Raw genomic sequence first — 26,110 nt, 5'->3', positions numbered from 1 at the left:
CTGAGGAACAACGGCCGGCGCCGAAATTTCCTCGTATGACTAGCACGTCCGTGGCAACGATCCCTTCGTATTCCCACAGGAAATGCCCTATCGTACGCGTCATCGCTTAATGACTATTTCTGTAAACTTCGCTCGTTCCCCTATACTGTTGCTTATAATGGAAACTCGCGGTTAAGTCGGCCAGATACAACGTACGTGTCATCTGATAAGTTTTAGTTTTTCGGAAACATACAACGAAAAACGATGCGATGAAGGAATCTGTCAAGGCCGAAAGTTGAGGAATGTAAATACACCGTTCAACTGTTCAACAGTCTACACACCGAGGAAGGACATCTATACTGCACGTATAAAATACATCGGCGGTGTAACACGACAAGCAAAAAGAGCTAACTTGACGTTTCGGAAGTCATGCGACATCCATCATCAGCCAAAATAGCCTTCCATGTCCACCGTGGTTACGAAGAGAGAGAGAGAGAGAGAGAAATAAATGATGACGATGATATGGGGGTGACTTCCGTGGATACGAAGAGAACATGCTGAAAAGGCGGATTCTAGCTCGTGAAAACAGATGGTGTGTATACGCAAACAATTGGAGTCACGGTATATCAACAAACAAACGGAACGGTAAATAAACACCCCGGACCAGTTACGAATTGTTGTTGTTGCGTCGTTTTCTCGTCTTCTGATGATGGAAGTCGCATGACTTCCGAAACGTCAACTTAACTGTTTTTACTTGTTGCGTTACACCGGTGTATTTTATACGTGTAGTGTAAAGATATTACAGGTTACTACAGAAACTATATCCGCTATCCGCTCTTTCCTACGTCATGATAAAGGCCACACGGTCGCAGGATCAAAACCCATGCGTCAGCCCTGCTGTTCGAGGTTTCCGACGGTCTCTCCAGACAGATATCGCCGTGAAGTCGGCCCAGGACGAGCCCTAGCTCCTCCCTGTTTCTCACTCCTTGCTGCTGTCCTCTCTCCATCTGTCCTCGTCTGCACGTCGCCCATATAGCTACACTTGGTTTGCGGGGTCAGCACATATTTAAAAGACGGATGAAAACCGACAGTATTCTTCTGTTAAGGTAACCGGACCATGTACGAGAGCAACACGTTGAGGGAGAATGTTCCAGTCGCAAATTTATCCAGCGAAAAATATTCCCAGTGTGTCTTTCTTTTCTTCTTTCTTTTTTGAAAGGCAGACAGAGATGGGGTATATTTATTAGAACAAAAAAATGGGGGGGGGGGGAGGAAAAGTCAGCCCAATGGCATGTCGGCTTGCTAATCCGCCAAAAAAAAAAAAGGGGAAAAATACAGACAGAGTTATAGCCTAGCCTTGTGGATATATATGGAGAGGCGCGACGAAACGTTGGCAGGAGCTCCGCCTGTAACCTGCGCGTTTACCTGGTAGGAAAACTAGGTCGCCGAAACGGAAAGGGTTGAAATTGAATGGTCTGTGGAAGAGGCACCGGGCAGGAAGGAGATAGCGGTAGGCCAGCCCCACAGAAAGGTTTTATTATTATTATTATTATTATTATTATTATTATTATTATTATTATTATTCCGGGTTGGCGTCGCGAAGCAATTTTGGCTATGAGCGGCGTACAGACATGGACAGATGGAGGAGAGGACAGAAGGGAGGAGTGAGGTACAGGGGGTTATACTATGCGTCCTAGGCCAACTTCAGGAGGAACTGTGCCGACATCCGTCTTGCGAGTCTGCTGCAAAACCACAGACAGCACAGCCCCGTGCGGAGATTCGAACCCGCGTGACATTCTTGTCTCGGCGTGGAACCAACAGAAAGAAACACGAGGTAAAATTTGACGATGAATGTATAGTTTGGATATAGTTCGATATAGTTCCTACCATAGTTTGACTCATCGAAGAAGACGGTGCAAAGTGACAATAAAGAAATGCGGGGGATATAACAAGTTGTGTCTTCTGCTTACAATATAAAGGTATAGTAGAGGGCGCTCTGTCTTCACAATGCTTTGAGAATCTGATCATGTGATGGGAACACGTAGTCCAAAATAAGCTCCGAAAATCAAGAAGTTCCCAATGAAAGAGAGAGAGAGAAAAAAAAGTAAGGTACAACAGCATCTCATCCCCATTGCATTACATCATTTTCTGGGTAACTCCGTCAACATGCCTGGCAACCAGAAATGCGCGTGCGTATTCTTTCTCACACATTAACGTGTCTGTAGGCAACAACTTCCTCGAAACGGGAGTCTGCTGAAAAGGGTCGTCTGCTTTCTATTTGCTTGTACCGTCTGCTTCGCTCAGTACTATGCTGGGGCGTTTCAGCGTACAGTCTACAACCATGTGTCCTGCCCTCTTAAGACAGCAAAACTAATCGCATTTTTCCTGGAAAGAAATCAATTCAACAGCTAATAAAATACGAATGAAATAAAGAGCGCGTTGCGGTCACCACGATGTAAAACCATTCTCGTAGAACACGGCCGCTTGTTTGATTGATTAGTTTATTTCCTGTACGAATATCGCGTAATTTTGTTCACGCGAACCTGTTTCTGCACTTGCGTATAAAGCTACGAAATACCTATAGCGGACTAATAAGTATGTACATACGTGTGTGTGCTCTCGGTAAAACACGTCACTTATTTACTCGTTCCCAGAAGTACTATTATCCCTATCTGCGTGCATACGTAACGAAATTCCACGCATAGCTTCCAGATGCTTCTGTTGCATAGCACGCGGCAAGAAATCGCAAGAAACGCACACGGAATGGGTCCGTCCTATCGATAAGCGTCGGAGATTGCTGGATGACAGGCTCGCAATAAATGTTTGACCGGCAGAGATGACACCTCTACCCGAGAAACGTCTTTATGACGTGGGTAGACAGACTGAAACCGAAACCAATCGGAAGAGGAGGGCTTGTTCGCTGCCTCCTATTGAAAGAAAAGTAGGACGGAAGGTCGCGTCCCTCTCAGGGACCATCGTAATCCCAAGGCTCAGGACCGTGCCTTTCGGTCTCTACCTTGTCCGCTCCTGGCTTCGAGTGTATAGTTCAACTCTACCGAATTGGAGGCGCTGTCGAACACTATGACGTCATTTGTTTATATCAGTCGTGCTCACCCTAAGAATGGCATTTCCGACACATCTCTAGGACAATATAGTGTTTGAAACGTTATAATAATCATTTCCTGTGCCCATACTTATGTCATCAATAACTATTTCATGGTTCAATGTAATAAGGATATGTTATAAACGTCACCTAGAGCTCTCATGATGCCCTTCATAGGTGGAACAAAACTATATAGTCTTCTATGTTATCCGTATCTAAAGCAGGAGTTTATCAAGGTCATATCCTCTTATTGAAGAAAGATGTATTTTCGAAACGAATACTTAAAACTGATATTCTCCAATGCCATTTCGTATTTTAGGAAAGATAATCTTAGTTCCAGGTGCAGACAAAATAAAAAATAAAAAAATAAAGAAAACACTTGTCATACCTTGCTTTTAACCATGGTACGATAATATATGAGACAATTGATGTTCTGAGGCTGGCGGAACACTTTCATCTTTCACAACACTTCATTCTTTCATCAACGATAATATAAGCTTTATAATATATGCTACCACAGTGTTTGCTCCTCTGTTTTCCTTTACTACTAGTACTAAGTTAAATCTGCCTCATATCCCGAATTTACGTCAAAATTACGTCTTGTTTCAAGAAATACGTACACTTCACCTAAAAGAACACTGAATATAGAGCTGCGTCCTTGAGTGGCGCTTCCGACCGCCCTATGCGCTTGTTATGGCTAGCTCCCCGTAAACTGTTTTTTCAAAGGGGGCAGCCGTATATTTGAAAAGGTTTCAGTCAGTACAGCTGTTTAAAGCACCCCGAAGAGAGCCATTAAACCTTCTATCGGTTACAACATGCTTTGTTGTGGCAGTCGAAGGGGTAACTGCCCTATTATATGTTTGCTGACTCGAGTGAGTCTCCTTATTTCTGTGCGTTTACAAGTACTGCACTGCGCGTTTATAAGTACTGCACTCTATTTGATGATCATTTTTGTTACAATAAACCGAAGGTCGCAAGCGAATGCCAGTGGCGGAAAACGGACCCACCCTCACAGGTTGGAAAAACTCACTCTTGATCGCGTGAACATCATTCGCCATCAGTTCATGAAGAATGATGGAATGTGATGGGCTATAATTTTCAAGTCGAATGACGTCTTTTTTTCCTTTTTTTAAGTTGAGGTCGAATGATGGATTTTTCTAACTTGATGACCAAAGATGGAATTAAGGAATAGCAAGCCGTCATTTCTGGCTGACCTTTCCTGTGAGAATAAATATAGATACCCCCCCCCCCCCCCTCCAATGATGGATAATAATGGTACATGACGAATACCCGAGATCATAGGGGAAAATGAATAAAAAGGTGCACACAAACACAAGACTCATGCTTGCGCACGCATGCGCATGCGCGCTTTAGTTCTCCATCGTCATCCTACATCGTCCCTCATCATCTTCACGTCTCATCATCATCATTTATTGTTGTTGTTGTCATGGTCGCGTGAAGTGGCACATATAGTTAGGATGATCGCCTTCCACGCCGAGACTGCGAGGTGACTCCGGTTCGAATCCCTGCACCGACTGTGGTGTCTGCTGGAAAACCCTGGGTTTTCCGGCAGACTTTCCAGACGAATGTCGGGACGCAGTTCCCCCTGAAGTCAGCCCAGGCCGCATGCTAACCCCCTGTCCCCCACTCATCCCCACTGTCCTCTCTCCATCTGTCCACATCCTGCACGCGCCGTTCATAGCATTAGTTGCTTCGCGGCGCTAACACGTATTTAAATAAAAATACTGGTGTCGAATGATGTTGCTGTGATGTGATGTTGAATGAATTGCTATCAGGTGCCGACCTGTGTGCAACCCGCTAACATGAAACTTCTCATTAGCACAGCGAGAGCTATAGTTCGTTTTTATAGTGTATATTCTCCGTTAAGTTTCTCTCTTTCTCTCAGTCAACCCTTTTCATTAAATTGCGCCTGTTTGTTAGTGCAGGACAGACTATATAAAAAAGAAAAGAAAGAAAACTACGTTGTCACCCAACCAGAGAAGAGTGGTGCCTTCCTGCGCTATAGGGTTGGCCCAGTTCGACACCAGGTAACAACACCGTCACCATCCACTAAGTTCATCTATAAATCGTCAGAGTTTGCGCAACACGTCATCCGTCCTGCCTAATTAAAACATGTCTGCGGGGGTCTGTTGCAACAGATGACAGCTGTATAAAGAACTGTTAAGACTGATGTACTAACTGCGACCTATTTCAAATAAGCAGTTTGCCTTTTCAAAACACACTTCATAGGAGCCAGCCATAACAAGTAGCTACAAGGCAGACGGCAGGAGCCTGCCAGCTGGTATAACTGCATGAGGGACTCCATTCCTCTGTTGAATGCGTTTTGCCGTCTTGTTTCTTGTACAGATAAACTGTATAGCGCAAATTCGGTTTCAGGATGTGCGGGAATACACCCGTCCATTCGTTTGAAACGTTCTAGGATGCAGAACGTATAAATTGGAATTGACATGACAATGTACTCTCGCAGACTGTGTTGACTTGGCAGCTGACTTCGTATAGCTGTCGTCTGCATCGTACAGAATGGAGACGGAACTGACTTCCGTTTTGTTGACGCAATATATATCTATCACATTGATAACGCACAATCGTGAGACCTAAGGAAAATGGGGGCACTTTTCTGTCCGAATATCAGCGAGCGGTTATACAGCAGACGGCACAGATGAGACTCAAGCAGACGACATTAGGCAACGCTAGCAGACGACACGACGCGCTTATTATACCAGACGACAAGGAGCGAATGTAGCAGACGAATTGGTGTCGTCGACGCTTGGATTTTTTGCAGACGACAGGGTCGCAGATGAGACATATTTTATGAAACTTTCGTTTTGCAAGGGGCGCGCTGCTCAATTTTCGAAAGTGCTTTTCGCGCAGAACAAAAGTGAACAAAAAACACTTTCTCCTCCAACATGTCGCTGCCCTCTCTTCTTCCCGCACTTAATCTGACACACAAGCCTTTGGCACGGTTCAGAGATGTCTTTCCGCCCGCATTTGCATGCACGACCCAGCCTAAAGTTCCGCCCGAGACGTAAACAGGCAAAAGTCGAAGCTCGTTCTAGAAGGTGTAGTAGCGAATAACAGGAAGGCGTTGAGACGACAGGCAAAGTCGAGTGCTCTCGCGGCTTTGTGAAAAGAAAGACGGAGGAAACATGCGTCAGATTCGTTCAGGCAGTTCGACGATAAGACGGTTCCCTGTTGCGGTGTACACGTTAAGTAACAAGAGTATCGAAGTACATGCGGTTTCTCCTTGTGAACAGATAGAGCGTGCGGATGATAGCGTACTGGGCGCGATAGTCGTGCAAAGGCGGGTTAGAAGGTTGCAAGGTGACTAAAGTGATGAAAACGTGCTGGTGCTTTGCATGAGGCAAGGCGGAGGAATGCTTTGTGAACGGGTTGTGAGCATCGACGTCAGTTTTAGTCTTTCATAAGGAATACAGCAGAACTTCGTTGCGTTCTTACATGAATCTCGTTTTAGGAAGTATTGACGCGAAGAACCTCTCTAATGCCCGAGACAAACTTTTTTTTTTCTTCTTTCTTTTACCAATCAATCAAGCTCATTTTTCAGCTCAATTTTTCTTTTTCTCCTACCATCATCATCATCATCACAACCCCCTTCCTTCTTTTTCTTTTTGCGGTGTGCATTGTTTTTCGCACAATCCATGCCCGCCTGTATGAGATAATGAGCTCTTTCACAGTATAGGGATCGAAGTCCCATTGCGTCAAAAAAGGTCAACAGAGCATTGAGCGCAGGATTCGGCCAGGGACCAAGCAATTTTGATAGAGAGAATGGGCTGTCCCAGCTGACTACGAGATCCGTGCAGTATACGGTTCGGGAAGGTTGGTATAGTGTGGGCAACGACGAAGAACGTGCTCCCGCAGTGACAGCCTCTGGGAGAGTCAACTTTTCCCAAGCGGTAACTTGAGAAGCTTGCAAACTTGTCTCAAGCGAGGGACAAAATGCGCCAATAATGCGCACATCGCGCAACTATAGTGCGCAGTGTATAGTTCCCACTTTAGATATCGGAAGCCCCGTGGTCGCGTTTAAGGGTACTTCGCTGGGAAAACAACAGTGCAGAGAAGAAGCTAACGAGATTGGCCCGAGAATAGCAACGTGGGTGATTATGCGGGTACAGTAAAGGCAATCGAGGCATTCTAATTAAACGGCAGCCGGTAGATTGCCCATAAGTCCATTATGAGCTCTTTCCCCAGATTAGTCGTTTTAGTGGGATAGCCTAGCTAATCGCCTAATGTTTGTTACTATACAAAGGTCATGGTTACGTTCTACGTTAAATGAAAGAGAGGAGCCATTGCAGTTCTTTGGGGAACTATAGAAGCTCTGCCAAAACAATTAGTCGTTGTCGGAATTAAATGAAGGAAGGTTTATATGCGACGATAAAGAGGGAACTATTTACAGCGCTATAGGGAGTAGATTCCAGGGTCAGGGAAGTAAAATGGAGACGTAAACCTTCTTTAAGATAAAATGCAGAATGCATTCTATAGGGAACTAGATAGCTTAAATTGTTTACCGTCACGTGTTGTTTAACGTCACACGAGCGACATTTCAAGATGCGAAAAGCGTCATATAGCTTTCTGGTGTCACGTGAGCGCGAGCGCTTCAACGTCGCGTCTTCACGTGCACTGCTAACCCTGGGCAATATCCTGCTACACGGCCGCAAGATATTCCGTAGCAGACGACAGGAAATGACGCTGACGCTGACGGTGACGTCTGCCGAGTGTCGTCTGCTAAGTGCGCAGTGCAACCACTCGCCCGATATACCGCACCGTGTGAATGCTCACATAACACGGGACGGAATTTCGTCTCCGTGAGGAGTGTTTTCTCTTTTTCTTCCACTAGAATATGCCGTGAGGATGTCGCTCGTGTGAATACACGGATAGTGTATTATCGAGATGGAAGAGACAAACTTTTTTTGAAAACACTTTTCTTAATATATATATGTAACATAGCCATCCCCAAAACCTCATCATCTCCACCCCACAGCTGTGTCACACGAAGGGCGACCCCTCAGTTCCAAGAAATGGGGAAGAGGACTCCTTCCAAGAACAATTTGGGAGCGACGCTTCGACTGTCCCAGGCAGTCCGGACTCAGCCATCGTCCCAGCCAGTTCATGTCCGTTATAGCTTTTATCCATTGTAAATAGTAATGTAAATAAACCTGTAGTGCCCTCATCATCCAATCACTCATCATCTCACCCCTTCCACACCAAGCCACCGCCACGCGAGTGTTACATATATTGGTAATTCGGGGGTGCGGTGGATATGAGGGCTTATTAATGAAAAAAAGGAAAGGTCAGTCAAACAGAAGTCGGCTTGCTATTCCAAAAAAGAAGAACGAAAAGAAGGAAATGGGAAAAAAGCAATGAAAGGAGAAAAAAGGAAGAGGAGGAGGGGAAAAAGAGGTGGGATACGGGTACTAACCAAGGGACTATTCGTAGTGCTGAGAAGTAAATTCCGGGCAAGAAGACTAAAATGGGAAGACTAGAACCCTCCAGTTAACACTCTCTCTCCCTCTTTCTCTCTCTCTCTCTCTTTTAAGCCCTTAGAGGAGATACACTGACCACGAAGTCGCGCATCCCCTCTGTCCGAACTCCGCATCAAATTCGACGGCCAGTTACAAACCCCACGTATTGCTTCGATATTTATACTTTGAACAGAAGCCTAAAACAGCAATAAATCTTCATCACCCGGATTAGAGAAGATAATCCCCCAACAAACAGTACCAACCATCAAACCACCTCGGGCATTTATTTCCGTTTCCAGCGGTCCGATAGTTTTTCTTCTTTTCGGCTCCCTTGGAAACCAGACGTCACTCGATGTTTCGTATGTAATCCCAAGGGGCAGCTATCGAAGAAGCACGCGCGATAAAAGTGCCTAAGAAAAGAAGGCGCCCCGTGTGCAAACTCGCGGAAGTGTTATAACGTGTGCACTCCATCCACATCCCGCTCCGTTCAGAGTCTAAAAATAAGGCAGTTTGTCGACAGCGTCCGTTGGTTACCGCAAAGCCTATATAGTGATGGTAGATGGAAGCGAAATATGCCGCCACTCAATGAGCTATTATAAAAGAAAGGTGTCCAGTGGTGAAATCCTCTTGTGAGAGATTTAGGCACGGTTCGCGTTATTAATGTGGCTATTTTGTCCAGGAACTGGAGCTATATAGTCAAGTTGTATGGGTTATTGCGTAGCGCGCGTGCTGTGAATATGTTAGCTGCCCGAGTAATTGTACCCGGGATGAAGAAATTTGAGTGCAACTCTTACTATGTTGGCATTTTTCGAGGCGTTCAAATGTGTCGCAAAGCGAAAAAGCGAAAAGTAAAGGTTATGCGGTGACAGATGGGGTATCCATCACCCTACACCTCTTAAAGCACGGCCAAGGACGCTTCATTTTTTTTTTTTGCCCTTTTTATCCGTCAGCGCTTCTATGGGTAAGCGCCTGACACATAAAATATGCGTTAAAAAACACATCGTTTTTTAACCCTTAGTATCTGGTTTCTTTCTGAGAGTGTACTTTTCAGCTACTTGACTAAGAAACAGGTGCCACCAGTGAAGCAGTACCTGTTTCTTACTCAGCTTACTCAAGTGGCAGAGAAGTACCACTTCCTTTTCTTTTATCGCTCGCTTAATTTCTGGACACGTTAGAGCAAACACCCTGTATACTTTAGTCCTGTCGAAGGCAGCGCTGACTTCCGAAACGTCGACCCCTAACTATAAATCTATTTCTAGTATATACCCCCTTAATTATTAACGTAATAAAAGTAGCAACCATTTTTAACCCTTATACGGCCTCCCGAGTCTCTTCATTACTTGTAGTCTACTTTTTTTCGCGTCCATCTGTACCCAGTTACCCATACATTATATATATATATATATAAAATAAAAAAATAGCCGAAGCTCTGTAGCTGCACGTTGAACATATGTTGACAATTTGATCGTGCACTCCCAGCCAAGTACAGCTGTTTCGCTCTACTTGGAGCTCGTCAGCCTGGCGTATATATATATATATATACCCAGGGCCGACGAGCCGCAAACACACGTGTCCTCTGGTGCTGTCGCATCGTTCAATGAGTATCTGTTTCTCTACGTGCAGCCATAGAAGCCATTTTCATCTGTAAGTTTGAATTTCAAACACGTCTAGCATCATTTACTTATCTTTTTAATGGCTTTTCCCCCCCTCTTTATATATATATATATATATATATATATATATATATATATACACTTTGCTAGTTTAGGTTCCCGCGAAACGCATATTATACCCGTAATAAAATAAAGTTGTTGTTGTTGTTATATCCGTAACCTGGTTTTGAGTGTAGCTTGTTCTTGTTATGACACGTCATTTATTTATTTATTCCTTTTTGTTTATTTTTGTGTTGGCGCCCAGAAATAACCGAGCGTGGTGCACTGATTATATGTCCCACTGCGATTTGGCTGTAGACAGTGCCGAGACAGAGTCGAGATACGGCTGGAATATGACACGTCGTTCGGCGAGTCATATTCGGCCTTATCTTACTGTATGGCGCGCTAGAAGGGCGAACTGGATACGCGTGACCTTGGAAAATATATTTTCGTTTTCGTTCCATAGGGAATAAATTGAGGACAATTAAAACGCGACATTTAAGACACCCGGAACAATATGCCGTTCGCAACTTCCCAAATTATAGCAGGGGACAGTATATACGTCACGTCTTTGAAGGAAATTACGACCTTCCACTCTTCAGTGTCCAAAATTCAAAAGAAAGAAAATACAAACTAAACACCACGTGGAGTATGGCGCATAGTATATCAACACCAAGCGCGAGAAGCTACACACCAGGGTCGGAATGATTCCGGAATCATTTCAGATTTATGAGAGCCCGGAATGGAATTGGAATGGAATGGCAGAAACTCTCCTAGGAATGGAATGGAATTGAATTCGGCATTTTTTTCGCAGGCCGAATGGAATTGGAATAGACTGGTCTGGGTGCCACACGGTCAAGGGCGAAATAACCTCGTCTTTTTGCTTTTTCCGTGATGGGTAATGTGAATCTCCTCTATAAGCACTGCTGGGCTACCCAGCACGGTTACCGGTCCCTTTTCTTTTATTGGTGGGATTAAAGGAACGGAATGGGGTTGCCAAGCCATTCCAGGAGTGGGAATTGACCATACCTTTTCATTCCGAAGAATTGAAAGGAATGGAATTATCACAAACCTCCATTCCTCGGAATGGAATGGAACGGGTGATCCCATTCCAGGAGCGGAGATTGGCCATACCTTTTCATTCCGAGGAATTGAAAGGAATGGAATTATCACAAATCTCCATTCTTCAGAATGTAATTGGAATGGAATGGGTGATCCCATTCCAGGAGCCGGAATTGGCCATATCTTTTCATTCCGAGGAATTGAAGGGAATGGAATTATCACAAATCTCCATTCCTCGGAATGGAATTGGAATGGAATGGGTGATCCCATTCCAGGAGCCGGAATTGGCCATATCTTTTCATTCCGAGGAATTGAAAGGAATGGAATTATCACAAATCTCCATTCCTCGGAATGGAATTGGATTGGAATGGGTGATCCCATTCCAGGAGCCGGAATTGACCATACCTTTTCGTTCCGAGGAATTGAAAGGAATGGAATTATCACAAATCTCCATTCCTCGGAATGGAATTGGAATGGAATGGGCGATCCCATTCCAGGAGCCGGAATTGGCCATACCTTTTCATTCCGAGGAATTGAAAGGAATGGAATTATCACAAATCTCCATTCCCCAGAATGGAATTGGAATGGAATGGGTGATCCCATTCCAGGAGCCGGAATTGGCCATACCTTTTCATTCCGAGGAAAGGAATGGAATTATCACAAATCTCCATTCCTCGGAATGGAATGGAATGGGTGATCCCATTCCCCAAACCCTGCTACGCACTTCTGCAGCGCTTCGTCGCGGGATAAACAGCGAGGAAAATATTATATCATCCTCCAAACCCCCATAACACGTGTGCCCTTGTTATCTTGTCAACGGCACGAAACCTTGAAGATTCCGTGGAAGAGACGACGAGATGTCCCACATGCACTGGAAAGTAACGTCCGTGTTTACGAACATCGACGGGCGTATAAGGAGGGGTGCGGTATCCACACTTTCCCCCCATGCAAGGTCGTTCAGAGTGAGGCACGACCTTCGGGCGCAGGATGCGCCGATGTCCATATATTAAAGTATTATAAAATGTTCTACAAAGTACTAAAGGCACGGTCACGATGAAATGCGCATATTTCAACTCCGTCAATGCCATCGCTCGAATTTCCTTCACATAACTGTTCCCGTCCAGAGAGAGAGAGACCTTATGCTATCGCGGTACGCACTGGAGTGTTTTAAAATATTGGGAGAGATTTAGCGTGCCCAACAAACGGGACGTACGGACGCAAACGAAGGCAATGCCGAGAGAGTTTTAGGGATGTCTCCCCACCGCAACCCAAAACGCAAGCAGCTTGCGTCCGCAAGCCGTAGCCACAGCATCCATTTTGTGTAAGTAGTCCGTTTAATTTGAAAAGCACAGGTTTTGGTCCCAAATATCGTTGTTCATTTTACGTTAAACCGACTGTTTCGCTTCTTCTGATTTTCTTTCTCTTTTTTTTTTCTCTCTCTCTCTTCTTCATCTCTTATGCAAGTGTTTCGTGACTGTCTACCTTATGCCCTATCCCTGTACGCATGCGAAAAGAAGGAATTATTATTATTATTAAGTTTATTAATTAAGTCGTTAAAATGTGAACTGAAAAACTGTCTTCTATAGTTTTTGTTAAGTACTTATAAAAAAAACAAAAAACATAGATACCTAACTGTTATACATAACTCCGAAACTGATGTTCTGAGGCTGGGACAACATAGAAGGGACAGATACAAACAAAGCCTCAAATCCAGAAGATGTGGGTTCGATCCCTACAGCTGGCTAACCTTTTCAGTGACTTTCATCCGATTGTATGTTTATGACGATACAATTGACATTTATATAGTGTTGATAACCCCGTCGATATCGATTCTCTTTGTGTTGATACTGTTGTGTTGATCAGCTGTATGTCCTGTCATGTTATTATGACGTTATTATGTTTACGTTGTTTAGGTCGTATCTCTTGCCATGGCTGTCTGCCTGGCCCAGCCCACAAACCTTTCTTGCTTAGGCGGGTCGATATGCTTGTTTTGTTTTGTGTACACCTGAATAAATATTTATTATTATTATTATTATTATTATTTTCCGTGGCGCTATCTCCCTGGCAACATCTGGCGCCGCGCGTGGGCGACGCAAGTTCACTTTGGGGCGAGTTGGGTTTGAACGCTATTTTCGAGGAACAACGTTCATGTGCATGGACATGCAGTGACGACCCGCAAATTAATTGGGGCCCCAAAGCGCAGTCCGTTATAAAACTCCCTATTGTCTGCGTTAGGCACACCCCTCGGTACAGCTCACTCCTTGCGCATCGACTGCCCGGAGCCCAAACTAACTGCCCCTGGCGCAGACTAGAGTCACTAAATTAGTGGCTCTAGCGCAGACATAAGCTCGGCATTGCCGAAACGTCGCATACAGCAGCGTCCGTGCGTCAGTTGATAACTCATACGTTATCCGCTAATGTTGACAACTTAGCATTACACATGTCCTCTTATCGATCCCAAGATATCGGGGAGATTTAGTAGATCGCAGGCAGTACGAAAACGATACGATAAAGCCAGCTGATAAGTCCAAGCTTAGCGATGTGATGTCACCCGCTTCGAAGAAACTGGGCTTATCACAGGGAAACAGGCTTATCACATGTACGGGGACCGCTATCGCGAACACCTTACGATCTACTAAAAGCACGCTATCAGTGAGTTTTAGTGCAACGTACGCTGTCGCCTTTGCGTTAAGAGACAGCGATTCTGCGCATGCGCAAAACATAAAGAGAGCTTCGCGCAGTGCGCATAATCACGTAGCAAAGGCGACGCACTGAAGCTCACCGAAGACGGCACAAACGTAGCGACATCGCACAAGTTAGTCAGACACCCCCACCCCCCGTCTCCCTCTCCTTCCTGCTGTCCTCTCTCCATCTGTCCACGTCTCAACGCCGATCATAGCCACAGTTGCTTCGCGTCGCCAACACGGAATTAAAACAAAAACAAACAAACAAACAAAAACAAGTTGTTCGTACACGCGTTGTCCTCGAGGAACGTGAAATACCGCGTGCCATGTGTTGAGATCAGGATTGTGGATGTTGCCACTCCGGAGTTGGAATCATTCCGGAATTATTCCAGATTTATCGGAGGCCGGAATGGAATTGGAATGGAATGGCCTCGGCGCCCCGGTGGCTGCTGGGCTAGCCAGTAACGGTTACCGGTTACCTTTGTCTTTTATTGATGGAATTAACGGAATGGAACGGAGTTGCCAACCCCATTCCAGAAGTGGGAATTGGCGATACCTTTTCATTCCGAGGAATTGAAAGGAATGGAATTATCACAAATCTCAATTCTCCGGAATGGAATTGGTGGCCCCATTCCGCGCAACCCTCTTTGAGATGGCAGCGCACGTAAAAGAATCCTCAGGTAGGCAAAACGAATACCACACACACTATACAGTGAACCCTCGTTAATATGACCCCCGTTAATCTGACATATGCGCTTTACAACCATACTCCTGCGGAACAATGCAGTGAAACCTCGGCAAATCCATCCCTTTAATATGACAATTCCGCATTATGACCAAACTTTTCGGGAACAGCCGTGGTCATAATAACGAGGGTTCACTGTATAGCGTCGGTAATGATCGCGGTCGCGCGGTGACGAAAAACGCGCAACTTATTACCTCTTCACTCATCGTCGCTACACGCATTTGTCGTCGTCGTTGCCCAATACAGAGAGGCCAACCGCGCAGCTTACGTAGAGCTTAAAATACGGGGATTGATTTGTCGTGTAAGCGTATAAGTGGATCCTTGACACGGAGAAAGGACGAGGGCCCCCCTCTATTTCTGTTTGTCTTTCCAGCTACTACCTGAGAGGCGTGCTCGAAGGAAGACTATACATTGGAAGCGCACCTGTTGCCGCACGAGGGAACAGGTAACGACGATCACGACGGGCAGTACTTGTGTGGGTCGGAGAGGAAATGTCCGTGCTTGGGCATCCCGGCTCCTCGGATGAGCCACCACCCATTGCTTCCGCGTCTCCCACGCCGGAGACAAATAGAAAACTTTTTTTTTCTTCTTCTTCTTCTTCTTGAGGCTCCGAAGAACACGGGTAGGAAATGAAAGAGGGCTTTTCAGACTCGAGCAATTATTGTCAAACAACAAAAAACTTTATTTTCGGCCTTGGAGAGTGGGGAGTTTCATCGCAACAGGCGATACTCTACCCCATTGCTTGGTGGAATAGGGGGGAATAAAATAACGAGCCCCTTTACAATAACGATCGAAGTCCGATGGTGTCCAGAAATGTCAGAAGAGCTTTGAGCGCAGAGCGTTGCTGGGCTGGATTGGGCCAGGGACCAAGCAATTTCGGTAGGGAGAAAGGGCGAGAGTCCAGCTGACGAAGAGACTCGGAGAGTGTGGTTCGGGAAGGTTCGTAGTGAGGGCAATGAAGAATAATGTGTATCTTTGTCTATGATTGTAATAAAAAAAAAAAGCTATTGCTCCGCGAGCCAGGTATATATGGCTGCCTAGAGTGGTCGACTCGTGGCATTTCTCGAAATCTCCCGCGGCTCAGCTCCCGTGGCTCAGTGGTTAGCGTGCTGGCCATGTCACGTCGAGACTGGGAGGTACCCGGGTTCGAATCCCGGTGCCGGCAGTGCTGTCTGGGTTTTTTCCTGGGTTTTGCTCAGACGCTTTCAGACATATGTCGGCACAGTTCCCTTAGAAGTCGGCCCAGGACGCACATTCCCCCAGGGCGTGAGTCGTGACGTTGCCCACATACGTGAGGCCGACAACGGCAAGCCCTACCACCACCACCACCTCGAAATCTCTGCGCACGGCACGCTTTTGTTTTATTCCGTGTTATAGCGCCGCGAAGCAGCTGTAACTATATAAGCGGCGCAATGACGTGGTCAGATGGAAAGAAAAACAACGGGAAGAATTGCGATACAGAGCAGGGGCTAGCACGTACGCGTCCCGGACCAACTTTAATGGACATTGTGACGACATCCGTCGGACGTTCGCAGTGGCGGGACTCGAGCCCACCACCTATAACAGTTCTTCAACATGGCAACGAATCGATGCAGTATTCTCTAGTCACAGCCGGTATAGTCGTTAAAAAAAAACGTTGTGCAACAAAGAGCGCATGTACACAATCATGAAAATGTTCCGCAGCATATCGTCCCAAGCAGCATAAAATCTTGGACCAATACTGGACCAATATTGGCAATGTCGGCCCAACATTGGACCAAGATTGGGCCAGTATCGCCAATATTGGGCCAAGATGTTATGCCGCTTGGGATGATCACAGCTGCCTCGCGACGTAAAGCAACGAATTGCTATTAATATCGTCCCCAAGCTTTTAATCCAATCTAATCTCGTATTGTGCCAACCCAAGCAACACTATTTACTGAAAGTGCGAGTGCATACGTGTGGATGAATAGATCAGGGTTCTTGATGTGTATCGTTTTGTTTTGTTTTTCTTATAGGCAGATCTGCGAAATGAAGCACCACACTGATAAGGCTCCCACGCACTCGAACATTCAGTACATTGTGCTGCTTAGGAAAGGTACGCTGTGCTCCACAACAAGGACTTCAGCGATATCTGCCTCCTGCTTGCACTAGCGAGTGTTATGCAGTCAGACGAACCGTACACCCTTTTCGCCGCTGCCAGAGATAGAAGCCGCTTGACGTCTGCCCGTCACCGGAGCCTGACACAATACGCCTGCTTGCCGCAACCGTCGTGCAGAGATCGATTGTCCTCCTCGTCCTTTAGACTTTTTATCTCGTTACGGGGACCATCGTGATATATCGATAAATTGGAGGTGTGTCCCACGATAACCATGGAGTCTTCCAAGCGTGTGAAGTCAGCCAAACGTGTTGACACGCGACCGGGGACAGAAGAGAAGTTCGAGAGCTTCGCCTGGTGAATGACACGTAAAAGTGGAATCGCCGTTATCGATAGTCTATAACTCCAGCAATTCATTACGGGGCAGCAGCGAAGCAAGAAAGCAAATAACATTGTGAAATGTGACATGCTGCTTTAGGAACAAGAACGTTTATGTGTATAGAGCACTGTACACCAGTGTAGGCACCAGTTTTACGCCACGAAACAACTATGTATTGTGAATAACCTACACCGGGACTGCCGGTCCCTGGATTAATTTTACCACCAGAGGGCCACACAACGTTCCCCGAAATTTCAGCGCACAATTTGTGCGAAACCTGCGGATTAGGACGTTGGGATCGGTAAGCGGATCAAAACCCATCAAACAACCCCTCTGCGTCGAGTTAAACTGGACTTCCTCCTTAATTACCTTCTAATTACTACTACTAATAACAACAGATACTAATAACTATTCTCGGTATTTAAATCTGGCAGAGGCGTCATCTATCAAATACGAAGGCAGTGCAGGGAAACCGAGAAAAAACGAAAGAATAGATTGTTTTACAAAAGGAAAATATATGGCATGGCACGAGTGACAGGAGTCATCTATAACAAACGATGACCAGTGATAATTCCTGATCTGATAGAATAGCATAAACGCAGACGAGCTGGTGCACGAAATCCGGCCTGAAGGAAGCCTAAGAAGGAAGAGTGGGCCACGAGCTCTTGTGCGTTAGTCCCTTTTTCTTCGTTACCCACGCTCGGGCGAAGTCATCAGTTATCTAAAGGCGCAGAAATGACATGCCATCTAAGGTGGATCTAACGCAACAAAAGGGGGAGTGTTGTTGGTGCTGGAAAACACGAGAGAGTCGCATTTCCGGAAAAGCAATGAAACACGCTTTCCGCCCCTGATCAAAGAGGAAGGAAGGAAGGAAAAACCGCCATCGCTATATCTGGAGCGCATCCTTTCGACGCTTTTTCTCGTCTTCGAACGAATATTGAATGTAAATTACTCCGGGCCGTCACTTCCACGGGAGCAGAAATCAAAAGAAATAGGTATTTCCTATCGAAAAGGAAAGCAACGCGTAAATTCTATTTTTGGTCGCGTGGATTCACCATGGAAGAGGTGACGCAAATTATAGCGATGCTGGGCTCATTTTAGGTGAACGTTAGAAGAACTGGTGTGAAAATAAACAAACAAAAGGGGGACTCTGAACAGCAAAACGTGCGACACTGGTCAACACGCTGACGTGTTACTGTGTGTTGTATACAACACAAGCGGACACAATGATATTGTCGTTACCAGATCGTTATCAGATCAGATCGAGAGAAAATAATAATAATAATAAAAACGTCCAACATTTTTGCTTGTCTGCGTGCTCGTCTTTATAACCAGCAGTCTCTGTTTCCTGGAATTTGGCATGCTACTCCGAGGGAGAAAGGGTAAGAGAGAGGGTTTCGAGAATTTTGGGTCGACTTCGCGAGGATATACGTCTGAAAGCTCCTGTGGACGGCCCAGAAAAGCTGCAAAGTGTGACAGCCCGCATTTTCACCAAACTACCAGAAATGCTTTTCTTTTCACGTAGGAACGTTCTCGTTCACTGGAGGAGAAAAAATATGCTGTGAGTCAAGAACCACGGACTTCAGCGCAAAAACCCCATCTAACGCCTCGCCATATATAACATCCACCGCAACTATTTAGCGGGGTGTACTTTAGCGCGCGTAACTTTCTGTAAATGAATGCGGTGCGGCGTCAACCGTGTAATGCAGTGATTTCCTTAAGAATAAAGTAGCCCGCATCAAGGGGACAGCCAAAAGCGGGGAACTTTTATCATGGTTGACCACCGTTGCGATAACTAGTCATTAGAGCGCATGCATATCGAGAGCCAGAGCAGACAACCTATCATCAACGGCCCTCACCGTGCGATGTCCCTTGGACTCCCTTCTACATGTACTGAAAGCGTCGAGACGATGTCACAGCCGGATAAAACAAAAGAGTCGACATATCGAACCCACGTCTAACGTGACGATATATGGCGTTGTCTACACTATAAAAAAAAGTTACTTTTTGGATACATCGCCACATCTATTAGTCCCTTTCGGGACTAAATGAACAGCAACAGACTTCTACCCGAGACATCAACGTCATCATGACGTTGGTAGACAGACTGAAACCGAAACAAATCGCAAGGGGAGGGCTGGTTTCCACGAATGGGCACTTGTTCGCTGCCTGCTACTGAAGGAAAACTAGGACCGAAGGTCGCGTCTCTTTAAGGGACCATCGTAATCCACTCAAAACCGTGGCTTTTGGGCGCGACCTTGTTCGTTCCTGGCTTCGGGCGTAGTTCAAGTCTACCAAATTGGTGGCGCTGTCGAACACTATGACGTCACTTGTTTACAAACATGGGTAGGTCTATCGAACTGAGTTGTCGTGACGTGTTTGCCATGGGAAGCCCTAGGGACTCATAATGATAGTGCAGCAAGAGAGGAAGACAGAAGGTTAAAACATGAAGTGGACAAACCGCCTGCAGTTCGCGCGTAGAACACCTTGGTATTGTATTGGAAATGAATTCAATCAAAGGACTGTATAGAGGGACTTGGTACAGGTTCATAATGGTAACGTTGTTTTTGTAACGTAATCTTTTAACTTTCTGTCTTCGTCTCTTACTGCATTACCAACTCCCACTCTTTGATTGCTTAGGGATTACATATTTGCAATGCTAAGGGAGTAAATTTCAGGGTCAAGGGAGTAAAATAGGGAGTATGTAATTGCTCTCTATAGCCACTGGTTCAAGGAAGAGAAATCTGGTCCGTCAGCACTCAACATATTACGCAGATATGGTGTCTCAAGTGTTTGGCTGGTCACAGAGAGGTCACGCTCGCTCCTCCGCGAGATAATGTAACCCATTATGCTCACTCTGCTTCCGTATTGGCTGTTAAGACTTTCCACGTGACATTACGCTGTGTGGTGGCGCTGCAGCATTTCTCCTGCCGCACTACAGACCTCTCGCTGTTTGTAAACAAATCGCGTCATATCGTTCGACAGCGCCACCAATTTGGTAGAGTTGAACTACGCTGGAAGCTAGGGGCGCGGTGTCCAGATGCGCACGCTAACTGACTGACGTAATTTGGTGCTTCCCGATTTTTCCATTGTATTTAAAGGAACAAAAGTACCTGGCAACCTTGAACGGCCCTTGTACACAAAGTCGCGGCAGCTATACCACCCCCACCTATGAGCCGCTACTGCATACGCTCATCCACGTGACTGGTCAGGGTCTTGTGTAAGCGCCCAAGCACTCAGTGTACTGTGTACTCTGTGGTCTTTCACTGTTTTTCGACATCCCCGTTTGACGTCCTTTTTTTTTTGTCACGGTTCGAGGCTGTTGAGTGAAAGGCTTCATCGCGCGTCCATCTAAACGGAGCAAAGCAGCGAAGCGGTCGCTGCTGTCCCTGGATGATAAAGAATACGCGCTGCCATGGGGGCGTTCCGTGCTGTTGCATTCCGTTCACTTTTTGTCGCATACTTGTCCACTCGCGTAAGTTTAAACGAAATGAAGGTGTCACACTGGCATATTCACTCTTGCGTGCAGCCCCCGTTTCCAAAAAAAAAAAAAAGAAGAAGAAAGAATGGCATTCTGCGCACTCATTCTTGGCGATGTGTCAACAGCACCCTTTTTTACGCTAGTGTTGTACCGTCAACACGGAGACTCGTCAACAAGAACGCTATGCCATAGTCTATAGGCATGACTAATATCATGTATAGCATCACGAACTCCCATACTTGAGTGGGAGCTCGCACTTTCAAGACTCAAGATCCCTCGTAAACGTAATGTCTGGCACCTCAGTTCTTCATTCATTCAATTTACATATTCCGAAAGTGGCAAAACAAACTTCTCCCGACGACAGTTCGTCCGCGTATCGTTTCGAAGTTGTGCTGAGCTCCGCGTCAAAAACCAATCTTCGTAGGCGTGCAATATACTGGTCACGGGACCAGTATGACCATGACCGACGCACCAGTGGTCGACACGTGTGTTTATTATGCCCCCACCTGATGGCCCTTCAACGTGCGCGGAAGTCTGAACCCCGTGCTGCCCCCGATGTGGAGGAGGACATGTCTGAGCAACTTGTACCATGCCAACAAGTTGCCCCCGCATCCCCCGTATTGGTAGCACACTGGTCCGCTACTACAGACCTTCTGCAAGTTCCCCTAGAAGTCGGCCCAGGACGCACATTTCCCCAAGGCGTCAGTCGTGACGTTGCCCACATACGTGAGGCCGACAACGGCAAGCCCTTTCACCATCACCACCACCACCACCTTCTGCAATAATTGAGGTCGCTACTCGAACCCTTATGGCACCGGTTATATATACTCCGAGGAAACGAGCACGGGCTTTGGTTTAGGTGTTTCAAATAATCCGCGGGGATTGGCTGACGACGCCGTGACGACTTTATATGTCCATGCAGAGAAGGCGAGGGGGCCGACGTCGAGTATCCTATAAATCCGAGTTTCTTTGGCCTATATTGATGTAGCTGATGCTCAGGTTCCGAGCCCACTGGATTCGTTTAATGGCCGGCATCGCAAAAATCGGCACTATTTGGTGAGTCGACTAGAAGATGAATTAGTTCGTTAAGTAATACGCGAAATTTATAAACTGATTCCGACGATAGTTTGCATCCTTTTCTGTAGAAACATACAGCGAAGTGTAAAAAATCGACTCCTTGTACCGGAAGATCGCCGCTATTTCTACTAGTATCGACCAGGCGTGGTGACCCGTGTGACACGCAACAGATCAATGTATTCCCCACAGTCGATGGACAGGCAGGTTTTCAATAGACCTCTACCCGAGAAACGTCATCATGGCCCTGGTAGACAGACTGAAACAGAAACAGATCGGAAGGGGAGGGCTGGGTTCCACGAATGGACACTTGTTCGCTGCCTCCTACTGAAAGAAAAGTAGGATCGAAGGTCGCATCCCCTTCAGGGACCATCGTAATCCCCTCAAGACCGTGGTTTTCGAGGGTACTTCAACTCTACCAAATTGGTGGCGCTGTCGTACACTATATATGTCATCATTTATTTACAAACAGGGAGAGGTCTATAGCAGGGTCTGCTGCGATACAAGACTTCTCTCTATCTCTCTTGTGTGACGTCATAGCATAATGTCCAGCTGCCGTCTGCAGGTGTGGTGGGTGCTAGTGATGATGGAACTGCCACGCTCCGATGAAGAAATACGTCAATGCCGTGTTTCGTAAACTTTTGACCCAAGCTGTACACGCTTCCAACGTTTGCCGGAGAGCGGGGACTGAGACTGTGCGCGCGCTGTTGCTAGGAGACCATGGCGGAAGTGAGGAACGGAGGCTCGGCTCCCTAAGGTTATTCGAGAGAAGATAAAAGCGCGCGGCGAATGACGTAAGAACAAGGTGATGAGTTTTAGGGCTCTTGAGGCCCAGTAAGGGAGGTCACGTTACCCCAGGGAGCCAATGTGGAGGCTCTGCACACGCCACTTTTGGGGCTACCTTGACACCTCAACGTCACAGCTATTCCCGAATTCTGAAACTATGCTACACAGGCAAGTGTAAAATCGAAACCGGAACGCTGCCGATGACGTCACACGGCTCTCGATCTCATCCCTTCCTCCACGTGGGAGAGAGATGCCGCAGCTCTCGATGACGTGGCTGCCTCTTCAGGAATCCGAAACTAACTTTTGCGGGAACTTTCAAAACTTCATGGAAGCGCGTAATATTCATTCGCGGTATATTTATGTTTTCTGCACTGGGTCTTTGAGGGAGGCCAATTTAGAATACCAAGCAACGCTCTCCGACTCCAAATCGCTGTCAGTCAATCAGATAGCAGCAGCGTGACGTCAGAGACTCAGAAGGAATCAGGCGATTGGTATATCATGTTTTCGGTAAGCTTATCGTGAAAACTTGTACGTCCTCCTAAAACTCGCGATTTCTTTAATGGAACACAAAACTAGTGATCGGTGAATACCGTTAAATTTTTTTTTAAATTCCATATTAGCGTCGCGAAGCAACCTGTGCTACGTAGTGCGAAGCTCCGTTTCCTGACAATATCCGTTCAGCTGGGTTCCACCATACGTCCCACAGGGAAGCCAACCGTGACATACGTCCACCTCCAAAAACTATATGCTGCCGCTCAGCATTGTTTCATGTATCCGATCGATGACAGTCTCTGTTAAGGTGCAGTTCCATGGCCGAGGTCAAGAGCCCCGCGGGCCTGTTCCGACATCGTTCGTATTGATCCGAACGAAGATAAACCCACCGATAATGTTCAGCGCGCAATCGATTATAGATTACGTTCCATTCATGCGCGAGCAGTGTACATGAGAAATTCTGCCGAGGACAAATGTGAAGCTATAAATATGACGGACGCAGCTGCGAGATACGGAGCTGTTCTTGCGTCTGTCGACTGCAGAAAGGGAATCGGTGGGAGGCTTTCTGTATATACGTCTGGTTTGTTATATGTATATATGAAGTCGTGCGCTGCCTTTTCGCGTGAGTGCATACAGGCTGCACAAAATGGCATCTGTAGTGAAAGCAGGCGCAGTTGAATTGAAAAAAAAAATGGCTAGGAAGCAAGCGAGCTGGTGATGATGATGCATAATGTAAAACCCCGAGACTAGGGAACACGAAGCGACAGACCAGTGTTGTACCCGCTACCCGAAAAAGGTAGCGCAATACTGATACGCGCTACCTGAGCAAAAAGTAACGAAATCCCGATATCGTTACACGTACTTAAAAGTAGCGGAATACCGCTACCGTTACCCGTAAAAAGTAACGCGATACTTCATGCGCTACTTTTTAGGAAAGAAACAAACAGTGTCGTTGATGACGTACTTCAAACCCGTCTTAAAATAATAAAATAAAACTATCTCAAAATAATAAATCGACGTCCAATGGAGGCTACACGTAGGTTGCCTGAAGGCTAAAATTTTGAAAACCGTTTTTTTTACAGATTTACTAAAGCCTACTCGGTATCCTGCATATCTTTTTCTCTTCCTCTAAAGCAAATAAAGCACAAAGCAAGTCTACCAATAAAAGGCTCAACAGCTTTGTCACAAAAAGAACTCGGATTGCCCGGAACGAGCTTTTAGTAAACATACCACGGTGTGCTTTTTCAAATTGTACGTTGACTTCCTTGACGCACAGATAAAGCTTTCCCACCGAGGCGCAACACCACGCTACTGTTTTGTACTGAAGCAGGCCATGGTCCCTCCATTGCAGCGGACAAGAAATTGCAACTGTCAAGCACCTGAGCGTACGTGGCGCAATGTCATGTGGAATGTCATGACTCATAGCTAGCGAGGACGGCTCCAGAATGGAGTGACGTCAGTTTGCAGACAACTCCCACAATGCACCAAATCTTCAAGAAGGTTCATCCCAAATAGGGAACACGTGGAGGGCATATCCTCTTTGTAAGATAACGGCCTCTGTGCCCTCCTTTCGGCTATTTGCCCGGTCTCCCAGAATGAGTTGTGATATCGGGCAGCTTGATCGAAGGCAGGCAGCGTGGAGGTTTGATCATAGGTCGAAGTCGAGTTGTTGCGAACCCCAGCTCGGAAAGTAGCGGTAGCGCTCAAAGATTGCGCTACCGCAAATTTGTAGCGGAAGTACTTCTTTCGTTACCAGTTTTAAAAAGTAGCGCGATCTCTACTCCGCTACCGAAAAAAGTAACGGATACAGTAGCGCCGCTACTAGTAACGGCGCTACGTACAACACTGCGACAGACACAACACGAAGTCTCAAACACAGATCAGCTCGAGCTGTTTGAGACTTCGTGTTGTGTCTGTCCCTTCCTGTTCCCTAGTCTCGGGGTTTTACATTATGCAGTTGAATTGTCTGTAACAGCTGGACAGAGCTTGCATATGATAAGAATTAGATTATTTATTTATTTATTGTGGTGCTCCAAGGGCCTTGCGGCATTACATGGAGAAAACATAACTGCAATGAAAACGATAACAGAACAGATAGAAAAAAAAACGAAACAGAAAACGAAACAAACAACACAGGAAATGGATTAACACAGGAAAAAGTAATACGATGTCACAAACAACAAGTTGCGTAACATGGTTTGGTAACACTACAAAGGAAAAAAAAACACCGGAGTTGCTGAGTATGCAGTTGATATAGTTTTCTCCCGATACTGCCTACTTTCTATTCATTTTAGAATGAGCCCGTTCAACACACCGCCCTTTCAAATGCTAGATATGGTTGTACGTTCACGCCCTTAACGACAACAACTTTATTGTGAGTTGTGCGTTCTTACATTAAGATCTTATCGAAAGATATCGTATCGTAAAGGTTTCGTACAGGTGGTGGTGAAGACGAAACTGCTTGCCGTAGTCGGCTACGCTTAGGCGGGCAACGTCACACGACTATCGCAGGGAGGAGGGGGAAACGGACGTCCTGGGCCAACTTCACAGGGAACTGTGCCGACATTTGTCAATCGACAGCGAAGCGATTTGAACCACGCCCCTCTCGATTACCTGCGAGTGCGTTAATCAATAAACCTCTACTCGAGAAACGTCATCATGACGTTGGTAGACAGACTGAAACCGAAACAAACCGGAAGGGGAGGGTTGGGTTCCACGAATGGGCACTTATTCGCTGCCGAAAGTGGGACCGAAGGTCGCGTCCCTTTCAGGGGCCATCGTAATGCCCTCGAGACCGTGACCTTCGAGCATATAGTTCAACCACAGTCCCGTGGTTCAACTCTATCAGACTGGTGGCGCTGTCGAACACCATGACGTCACTTGTTTACAAACAGGGAGAGGTCTGTTACGCTATTCTGCCATATCTGCTTTCTGACGAGTGACGAGTTACCAACTTATTCAACGAACTTTGCATTATACATTTCTAACTGCCATATTTCAATCGTCCATGCTGGAATTGGAAAAGAAAGAAAAAAATATGGAGAGGTTAGTCCAGACCCAGTCAGAACTGGCTACTCCAAAACGCGTTTGTGGGTGGA

The 26,110-nt window shown here is 46.2% G+C and overlaps 1 protein-coding gene across 2 annotated transcripts in view; it reads right to left on the bottom strand.

The window, feature by feature from the left end:
• Window positions 1-26,110, bottom strand: part of LOC135394933 (endothelin-converting enzyme 1-like) — a 123,665-nt gene that overhangs the window by 77,038 nt on the left and 20,517 nt on the right. The gene's annotated exons all lie outside the window — the stretch shown is intronic.

This window comes from Ornithodoros turicata, chromosome 5 (assembly GCF_037126465.1).
Source record: "Ornithodoros turicata isolate Travis chromosome 5, ASM3712646v1, whole genome shotgun sequence".
Classification (NCBI taxonomy): Eukaryota; Metazoa; Arthropoda; class Arachnida; order Ixodida; family Argasidae; genus Ornithodoros; species Ornithodoros turicata.
The sequence above is the reverse complement of the archived record's forward strand: the minus strand, read 5'-3'. Positions and strand labels throughout refer to the sequence as shown.